We start from the raw sequence: 8817 nt of genomic DNA on the forward strand, positions 1-8817 counted from the left end.
GCCTAGAAATCAACCAATCAGGAAGCTTTAAACAAGCCATAGAGATACTGAAAGACAAGGCGTGCAAAACCTTCTATGCCATCAGACGAAAACTCTATCATCTCAAACCACCAGTGACGGTCTGGCTGAAAATCTTTGACTCCATCATCTCCCCAATCCTCCTGTATGCCAGTGAAGTCTGGGGTCCGGACACATACCCAGACTGGTCAAGGTGGGATTCCAGCCCAACAGAAATCTTCCACCTAGAATTCTGCAAACACCTTCTCCAAGTCCATCGGAGCACCACAAATAGTGCCTGTCGGGCAGAACTGGGCAGATTCCCACTACACCTCACAATCCAGAAGAGGGCGCTATCATTCTGGGCCCATCTACACAGCAGCAGGCAAAGTTCCTATCACCATAAAGCCTTGTTACACCAAGGGGTCCCAGGTAAACCAGGCCCCGCAGAACATCTCACCCTGACCCGGCCTGAAGAAAATGTCACCCAGCGCGGCCTCACAAAAGCCGAAATCAAGGAGACAATAAACAAAGGCCAAGAGGAGTATATCAGTGACTGGAGGAATGACATAAAGACATCCCAGAAACTGACAATATACCGGAGTCTACAGCGGGAATATAAACTGGCGCCATATCTGGAGAAACTGCCAAACCACAGAGACAGACAGATCCTGAGCCGCTACAGACTGAGCGCCCACAACCTGCTCATCGAATCCGGGCGCCACAGACAGAACTACAAGCCCAGGGAGAGCCGACTGTGCCAACAGTGCGACCAGGAGGCCGTGGAGGATGAGGCCCACTTCCTGCTACACTGCTCCAAATACTCAGCAGTGAGGGACACTCACTTCAGGAGACTCTCTGATCTCTTACCGGACTTCAGCTCCATGGAAGAGGAAGAGAAACTCTACATCCTGCTGGGTGAAGAGGAAACCACAGTGGGCACAGCGGCACAATATGTCACTGCATGCCATAAACTGAGAGAGACATGATATGCCATGGACTTGTATAACCCCGACCCTAGATATGTCCCTATCCCCCAATCCCTCAGTCCCTATCCCTCATTCCCTTACTTCTTACTTGCTTTGGCAATGCTAATATGTATTTGGTCCTGCCAATAAAGCTTCTTTGAATTGAATTGAATTGAATAGATAGATGTATAGATAGATAGATAGATAGATAGATAGATAGATAGATAGATAGATAGATAGATAGATAGATAGATAGATAGATAGATAGATAGATAGATAGATAGATAGATAGATAGATAGATAGAAAGATAGATAGATATGAGATAGATAGACAGACGGACGGATGGATAGATAGATATGAGATAGATAGATAGATAGATAGATAGATAGATATGAGATAGATAGATGATAGATAGATAGATAGATAGATATGAGATAGATAGATAGATAGATAGATAGATAGATAGATAGATAGATAGATAGATAGATAGATAGATAGATAGATAGATAGATAGATAGATAGATAGATAGATAGATAGATAGATATGAGATGGATAGACAGACGGACGGATGGATAGATAGATATGAGATAGATAGATAGATATGAGATAGATAGATGATAGATAGATAGATAGATAGATAGATAGATAGATAGATAGATAGATAGATAGATAGATAGATAGATAGATAGATAGATAGATAGATAGATAGATAGATAGATAGATAGATAGATAGATGATAGATAGATAGCAATTTTTTATCATAGTCTAAAAAAAGTGACAACTCTGGGATGCAGAAATCTCTGTCTTGACCACAGGTCCGGGGTCAGCGCGGGTGATCAGAAACATTTCCATATGAAGCAGAGCCCGCCTGCTGCTGCTATCCCCCCATTATTCTGCACTGCAGACATACCCTAAGCCTCGCTCTATAGAAACGTACTGTTATATACAGAATCAAATGCCAGGTAAGCGTCACCTACTGATCCCCACTGATCCCCCCTGATCCCCACTGATCCCCCCTGATCTACACCTTTACTCATCCAGACTAAGAAATCCATGGATTTGTGTGACATGATCTCAGCAGCAAATCCGCCTTTTCCTGGCTCCTATAAGTATTTTCATATGTACGTCATGTATATCCTATATTGTTATCTGTTCTACGCTATCTAAATAAAAGATAAGGGGAAATAATCTACTGAGGCTGAATTTTATTATCTTAATATGGCGGAGATAAGCGGCTGCAATACATGTCTGTTGCTGCTTATCTCAGATGATAACATAGGATTGGAGGGCTAAAATCAAAACTTTCGGAAAGATTGACCATAGTCGATCTGTCTCCACATGCATATCAGAGGAACCCCTAGAATTTTGATGGAATCCACAGAATAAATATGGAATGTATGGCCAAATAAAGACAAATGGAAGGTTACTATTGTTTTTTTTAAAAGTGATAGGATGTTCTGGTATAATCTTGTTCATCCTAATCTTCTTGGTTCATGAACAGAATATCAGGACCTTTATTAAACCAATAGATGAGAGGGAGCAGCGTAGCGTGTAACTCTATATAACAATGCAGATAGATGGGAAACCCTATGACAAGCCCTAGCGGCACTGTCATGGCTACCATTAGAGGTTATCACCAAATATCTGTCACTCATATAAGACACCTATAACAATGTCCAGTCTCTAAATGTTTTTGCCCTATGGATGTGTCAGCAGAAACATATTGAAGGTTTATGGCAGCCTGTATTCCGCACAACTGACACAGACTGCTGTAAAACATGGTTGAAAATGTTCCTCTTAAAGTAAAAAGTGTTATATAAAAAGTCCTTCAGGAAACGTGAAAAATGTGAATACTGCTTTTTAAATCGCAAGCACTGTACCTGCAGCTCCTCTACTCATATGTGCCCATGGCAACACTTCCTGACTCGGGTACTTCAGTGTTATAATAGAATTATCTCCACATCAATGGGCACACACAGAAACATGTAACCACCACTATTCAACACAGAAATAATATGAAAACACTGCATTGACAAAGTGCAGTTAGTGTTGTCATGGGGGCGCAGAGAAGAAGAGCAGAGAAGCGATAACTCTACTACCTTTTCATACTTCTCCTTTAAATACGATTAGTCCTTCATATGTCTCACCCAGGTCTTCACTTTCCAACTTGAAGCAAACATGTATCTCCTAATGATAGTTTTTCGGGAATATTTATGTGGGAAGTTTGTTGAAATTAATTTGTATTTCAATAGAGTTTCTCATTTTTATCGCACACGGATAATTCAATTCTTAATGTCGAATAGGCCCGAGGGAGGATCCTGGAATATATTGTACAACAGAGGATTTAGAAAACCTGCTCCATAATACGGGGATGTGATTTATACAGAACTGCATCTAATTTACTGACGTTGTTCTGAAGAATTGCTTTATATCAAGAAAATATCATCAGGGGGTACATGACGGCTGTGACCACACTGGTAATATTGGAAGAAAAGAGACAGATAAGAACCGGAAAGCCGGCTGTACGTTTATTAACATCGTTTTATTAAGCATATAAAGACAGATGTAGCAGAGCTGAGACGGTTTCTCCTTTGGAAAATGTAAATAACCCATAGATGGCTCAGACCTGCAGTGCTATGAAAAACCACAAAGCATAACGCTCCAAATGTCAACATTCAGCTCTGCTGCATTGACAAACTCAGCTCTGCTACATTAGTACATTTCCTGGAATATACAACGGAGCTTAAACACTGGTTCAGTGTATATAATGTATGTTGGATTATGCAATCTGAAGATATTACTTTAAAAAAAAAAATATATCAACGTTTGTTAAAGTGAATGCGCAATTTTTAATAACATTTTATTAATAGGTTCAACATTCTGTGCTGTATTATTTCCTAATATACCTCCTAGGGGTCGGAGCTCCGTTTTTCTGATACAGAGCTCCAAATCTCCTGCATAGGCATAGAGTTATATGATGCAATTCTGGATGCCTGCAGCCACCACTAGGGGGAGCTCACTGTAGACTGTTTTAACATTGAGATCAGAGGCCAGAAATCCAAAGTCATAACTTCTGAAGCTCCTGGGCTCGAATGCAAAATCTGTATCAAGGCCCCTTTTGGCACCGGGACCAAGATTTTACCTTTAGTTCCGCCCCTACTGAAATCTTGCCTAAGTTTATAGGAGTGCCATATATTTTCAGCCAATTATAGCGTCAGTGGGATTGCTTATTTGTCATGTGATTGGCTAAAAAGCATCACAAGACCAGTAGAGGGGGACTCCTCTTAGTCTGGGACTTCTGTGAGCATAATTTGCATTGGCAACAGAAGAGATTTTTTTTTTGGGGGGAATGGGGCATTCCTATAGAGCAATTTTGGGTTCTCCAAAGGACCCCTCACTAGATATAGGAGAAAGTGGTGACATGTCCTCTTTAAATGGCATCCACCATAGGAAGCCATGATCCCCTCAGACAATATATGTCAGCGTGTAATGTTCTGCACGGCTTTGCTGACACCAGCAGGTGCTGATCCCGAAAGATTAATACCCAAATATACAATCAATATGTCACTGCAGTAAATATTAAGGATTCTCTCCCCTGTATAAAACCTGAGCTTAAAAAAATTCCATCAGGATTTCCACTGTGGTGGCCAAACACTTCATTTCCGAGGCCATTGACGTGATAATAGTCGACGAGCTTCATTGTACTTCCTATAAGTGCCAACAAAGCTACAGTATCATCATGGCTTGGACCCTTCACGGCTCTGATCGATCTTAATGGGGTTCTTCACTTTGGACAATCCCTGCTTGTTAGAAGAATGCCTTGACAATAAGGTGATCACAAAGTGTCCTCCTGCTGGGAACCCCAACGATGAGCTGTGATCTGTGGTGGAACCCGGCAGAAAGTGTTCAATTTCCCTACAGCACCACCACAGGAGAAATTAGGTATTACACAGTGTCCATTCATATCATTGTGCTGTTTGTGTAATACCAGACAGTTCATGTTCTCCAGAACGAGATACGTCCTTTGTGACCACTCTCCACTCTGGTCAAGAGATGAGGATCCTGAACAGAGCACCCCCCTCTATTATCGCAGGGTATATGAAAATGGGTGATCTAAACTGGACACGTCCTTTAATGATCTATTTGAGAATTCAGCAATTCCACAAATATGTCCTCTGACTGTATAACCATAAAACGGCTTAAAGTTGCAAATTAAAGGCACAAACAGAAGCCGGAGACAACTGAGCGTCAGAGCCGGAAAGAGGATCAAGGTAAGAATTAGTCCATCAACTGTGACGGGTGAGGAGGTGGGAGGCTGATGAAGACATGACAGCGAGAATGTCAGTGCCTCCAAGATGGGAAATGTCAGCTCTCCAGCATGACTGTGTCTTTTACACGCTGCGGTGGCCTTTAAATACGTACAATAGTTTAGTCTATGATGTGGTAGTCAGTCAGATCTAACAGAAAAGGGATTCTGAGTCTTTCACCATACACCTATAGAATGACCATATAGGTATGACTAAAGAGATTTCGGGGCATAGAAGAAAACTTTAATAAATTATTCCTCTAGTGACTATAACAGTAGAGGCATAGGGTGTAATGGTCCGGCCCCAAGATATATATTTATATATATATATATATATATATATATATATACATACATATATATAGCATATATATAGCATTTACGTGGGGGTCATTGGGCCCCTCTGGAGTCAGTGACTGCAACCTATGTTCCACACAAAGCTATACCCCTGGTGGATGCGGCCAACAGGTCACCCTTCTGGATTTCCATATTCAGTAGAAGGGTTTGTGGGGTGTATCAGCGTTTACGATTTATATTTATAAGTGGACGTGGGTCGTCAGAATCATATCTTCTGGTGGATTTAAGGAACACAATTCTGCCACTGATGAGTATTTTAAGACCCTGCTGGAGGTGAATTTAGCTGCCACCTGCAGAAAGGGATTGTCTAGTTCAGAAAAAAAAACCTTGATTACTGCCCTTTTAGATCATTTTGAGATAATAGAAGGGGATCTCCCAATCTGCCAAGTCCTTGCAATAAAATGCTCTACTCTGGATAATCCATCATGTCCAAGGGATCGCTCATTGACTTCAATGGGACACAGTGCAATACTTGTTTTCTCCCAGCAGTAGAAATTACCATTGAGCCCCAGATTCCTCAGGTGATAACAGCTGATTATGGGGGTCCCCTAGCATCAAGACCTCCCAGGCGTTAGCTATCTGTCAAGTAACCTTACTAAACCAATATTTCTCTTTTCCATGGATAAAAAAAGAAAATATATTTGTAATATTTTTCTTAGTCTTCCTCTTCATCTTCCTCTTCCTTTTCCTCTTCTTCCTTTTCCTCATCATCTTCCTTCTCTTCCTCTTCTTCTTCCTTTTCCTCTTCTTCCTTCTCCTCTTCCTCTACTTCCTTTTCCTCTTCTTCTTCCTTCTCCTCTTCCTCTTCTTCCTTATCCTCTTCCTCCTCTTCTTCTTCCTTCTCCTCTTCCTCCTCTTCTTCCTCCTCTTCTTCCTTTTCCTCTTCTTCATTCTCTTCCCCTTCTTCCTTTTCCTCTTATTCTTCCTCCTCCTCTTTTTCCTTCTCCCCTTCCTCCTCTTCTTCTTCCTTTTCCTCTTCTTCTTCCTTTTCCTTTTCTTTCTTTCTTTTCCTCTTCTTCCTTCTCCTCTTCTTCCTTCTCTTTTTCCTCTTCTTCTTCCCTTTCCTCTTCTTCCGTTTTCTTTTCTTCCTCTTCCTCCTTTTCCTCTTCTTCCTTTTCCTCATCATCTTCCTTTTCCTCCTCATCTTCCTTTTCCTCTTCTTCCTTCTCTTCCTCTTGTTCTTCCTTTTCCTCTTCTTCCTTCTCCTCTTCCTCTACTTCCTTTTCCTCTTCTTCTTCCTTCTCCTCTTCCTCTTCTTCCTTATCCTCTTCCTCCTCTTCTTCTTCCTTCTCCTCTTCCTCCTCTTCTTCCTCCTCTTCTTCCTTTTCCTCTTCTTCCGTTTCCTCTTCTTCCTCTTCCTCCTTTTCCTCTTCTTCCTTTTCCTCATCATCTTCCTTTTCCTCATCATCTTCCTTTTCCTCTTCTTCCTTCTCTTCCTCTTGTTCTTCCTTTTCCTCTTCTTCCTTCTCCTCTTCCTCTACTTCCTTTTCCTCTTCTTCTTCCTTCTCCTCTTCCTCTTCTTCCTTATCCTCTTCCTCCTCTTCTTCTTCCTTCTCCTCTTCCTCCTCTTCTTCCTCCTCATCTTCCTTTTCCTCTTCTTCTTCCTTCTCCTCTTCTTCCTTATCCTCTTCTTCCTCCTCTTCTTCCTTTTCCTCTTCTTCATTCTCTTCCCCTTCTTACTTTTCCTCTTCTTCTTCCTCCTCCTCCTCTTCTTCCTTCTCCCCTTCCTCCTCTTCTTCTTCCTTTTCCTCTTCTTCTTCTTTTTCCTCTTCTTCCTTTTCTTTCTTTTCCTCTTCTTCCTTCTCCTCTTCTTCCTTCTCTTTTTCCTCTTCTTCTTCCTTTTCCTCTTCTTCCGTTTCATCTTCTTCCTCTTCCTCCTTTTCCTCTTCCTCCTTTTCCTCTTCTTCTTCCATTTCCTCTTCTTCCTCTTCTTTGCTGCAAATCATAAATCAGAATCCCGAAGACGAGACCGTAGCAGATTCACTGCACAATAGTGACCTGATAGGAAGCGCTATTAACATTGTGGATGAAAGCCCAATGGTTCGAAACAGATCTGGTTTAGTCAAGCTTATCATTTCCAGCGGAAGATATTATACATGTTATTAGTGGAGATGGGTCGCAGTCGCCCTGTCATGTTATATACACTCTGTTTACAAAACACAAAAAGACGTATTAGTGAATGGGACACACTACTTGAAAGCCGCCCGGGACGCTGCGCTGATTTATAATGTTCTGCTGTCAGAAGAGCTGTCAGAAATCTCGCTTTGCTTAAATAGAACAGTATTATTCCTGCATCACATACAATACAATACCAGTGCCAAGGAAAGCAATCTGCTAAATGTAACCATAGAAACTGGGAAGAAAAAAATATATACACACATACGACCGACCGCGCAGTTTTACATTGGAAGGCGATAGGAACTTTGTTACTAGGACAGGCCCCTTTAAATTAGGGTAGGTGCCCTGGTAGATAAAATATGGGTGCATGGGTTCCTATTAATGACTCCCCAAAGTGCCGATCTGAAGGTGATGTGACTTGACAATCAGAAGAGCTGAGATAACACATCACCTCATGACAAACTCAGCTCTGCTAAAGTTGTAGAGGAATTATGCTTACGTGGATAGAAAATAAATTTTTAAATATTCTAATAGGGAATTCTTAGTTTATAGGGGAGAAGGGGGCATTCAGGAAGCTTATCTATGAGCCGGAGCAGAGAAGGAATGTCTGTTGCTCTCGAGATCCTATTTTCTAATACTTTATTAGGGAATCCTGAGTTAATAGAGGGGTGGTCGCCCATTCAGGACCCTCATCTTTCTGCCGAAGTAGAGAGTGAGTGCAATGAGCATCTCTTTCTCTGAAGGTCCCGAAACATCTAAGCATTAGACGGACAGCCCATTGATTACAATGAGAATTGTGTAATTCCCAATTTCCCCTGTGGGAGTGCTGCAGGGAAATTGAACACTTGCTTCCAATTTCCTCCACAGATTATAGCTGATGACTAGAGGTCTAAGCAGTGATCAGTTTATTGTCAGGGGACTCTTCTAACAAAGGGATAGTCCAATGTAGACATCTTGGGAGACAATGGAGACAATGGCTCAACTGTCTTGTCTGCAGGCTGGCTACAATTCCGTGGAAGATACAAATCAAATTTTGTGTGTGTGTTTTAATTAAAGTTGAGCGATTTGA

At 41.6% G+C, this 8817-nt stretch overlaps 1 pseudogene; it reads right to left on the reverse strand.

The window, feature by feature from the left end:
• Positions 1 to 3417: 3417 nt before the first annotated feature.
• Positions 3418 to 8817, reverse strand: part of LOC142661134 (uncharacterized) — a 6495-nt pseudogene continuing 1095 nt past the window's right edge.

Source organism: Rhinoderma darwinii, chromosome 9, assembly GCF_050947455.1.
Source record: "Rhinoderma darwinii isolate aRhiDar2 chromosome 9, aRhiDar2.hap1, whole genome shotgun sequence".
NCBI lineage: Eukaryota > Metazoa > Chordata > Amphibia > Anura > Rhinodermatidae > Rhinoderma > Rhinoderma darwinii.